Genomic DNA, 2,128 nt, shown 5'->3' with positions numbered 1-2,128 from the left:
GTATTTATAACATCAATCAGGCAATGTTAGGTTTATATTAAAAAAGGAGGCCATCATCAAACCAGGAGCCTTGGAGATAAAAGATGTGCGGTACAAGAAATCAACGGGATGAACTTTCTTTCACTACCCTGACTTTGTACCTAGACAAATGCTGCGTTCTTACATTTCAGTGCCTAATCCTGTTAAGGAGCGGAACCGTGCCTCATTATGACAACATTATCAACCATTCTGCACATATTCAAAAGCCTTTGTGCCTTAACGGAACTCAATTTCTGCTCTTTTTTTTTACCAGGCACTTTTGGAACTAAATTAGAACAGCATCCACTTCAAAAGCTTCTCACTTGCTCCGGGTGATTTCAAAAGTATTGTCTACAGTAACTTTTGGAGAAAGGCCCTAGTGCTGACTATGACTGTTAACTCAGCTTTTTCTAATAAAGAAGGCCACACAGCTGTTACCAGAGGCATCGTGCACCTACTTTTTGAGGGGGCACCTGTGACGGTCCTGAATGGCTCACTTGGCACCCTTGACATAAGCAACGAGAATAACACTTTTTATCAATTAACGGCTTCTGTTAAGCATACATGTTTTTTTTTTAATATGTCATAATGTGTTAATTTAGTGCAATATGAAAAAAATAACACAATTAATTATGCCCCCTGACCCGTGCATAAATTCCATTATAAATGTACATATTTTCCTATCATCAGAGCAATTCAAGCTTGAAGTACATGTAACTTTGTGTTTTTATGAGCCGCGTCAGCAGGGGGCAGTCAACAAAACTCACAAGCAGCGCAGCCACAAAATGAGAGCCGGTCACATGCATTCTTCACAGCTGTGTGAAGCAAAACAGAATGCATCTCAAGACACAATTTTTACAAGTTACTTTTTAGTTTGACACAATGTTCTAAAAACACAGTGAGACGCTACAAAAGCACCCGTCTGAAGTACATATACATAGACTGTCAAATAAGAATAGTGCAGACACAATCTACCTGTGAGAGCAGGGTAGATTGACGAGCTCAGTTGCAAAATGAATTGCTTGCTTGTTCAATGATATGGGAGTAAAACAAACAAAATATTGACTTCTAAAGCCACTGTTTGTATTGTCTAATTAATAATCAATGCTTTACTTGTCTGGCACAATAATGCAATACAGTATATTTCAATTTGAATACATAAATTGTTTATATATGTATTATAGTCTTACACACACAAAAAAAGGACTTTCACTGCTTGTTCAATTTATTTAATTAAAATGACCTAAAGCAACACAATTCAAGAACACTTTGTGACAACTTGATTTGATTTCATTGCATTATATCCCTTTTCATTTGTTAAATGGAAGTTTATTTAATCCATTTGAGTTGGGACTACATGAATACTTTTTGTGGTGTTAATGTAGCATTGATGAAACTGGATAGGGGATTTCCATTTTTCGATAAGGAGATAAAATGTCAAAATTAAGTCTTATTTTATGTGTTTTTGTGCAAGATGAATATAAAATGGGATACTTGTTAGTGGTTAATGTTTTGTTATGTTGAGATTTAGAAGAGTTTCTGTAGTATAGTTTTGGGGTTTACCATTACGGTGAAGAGTGGAGCTTGAGCTAAAAATTAGGACAGGTATATGTCACACATGAAATTGATTGCTTGCTTAGCAAATGCTGATGCTGTGCTAACAGTTACTAAACTAAATTCAGTAGTGCTTCTAACCAGCATGTATTTAGCATGCTAACATTCATTTTTACTAGTTAGTACATAAAGAAATAAAATAGATTTATTTGAGTTACATAGACACTTGTAATTTTGTTGGGTTTACCCAATTCAGCTAGGTTTTTTCAACACAAAGTGCTTGTGTTGAGATTTCATAGTAATTTTAAGTTAAGTAAAAATAATTTAAAACACATGGAACCAATGTCCATGATTGAATCTAGTGCAGCCAAAAAGCTATTGTTTTGAGTGCGGCACATTTGAATGGGCATGGCAATTCAGGCTTTCACCCTGTGCAAAAACTCCTGTTCGATTAGACCAGTCAAGTATCAGCTGAATAACTTGTGATGAAGTTCGGCAGAGTCAGTTCAGAACTGAAAGCTCTTTGTGAGGTAACTGCTCACCTAAACAGACTGCA

This window comes from Myxocyprinus asiaticus, chromosome 38 (assembly GCF_019703515.2).
Source record: "Myxocyprinus asiaticus isolate MX2 ecotype Aquarium Trade chromosome 38, UBuf_Myxa_2, whole genome shotgun sequence".
NCBI classification, from domain to species: domain Eukaryota; kingdom Metazoa; phylum Chordata; class Actinopteri; order Cypriniformes; family Catostomidae; genus Myxocyprinus; species Myxocyprinus asiaticus.
This window is presented reverse-complemented; position numbering follows the sequence as displayed.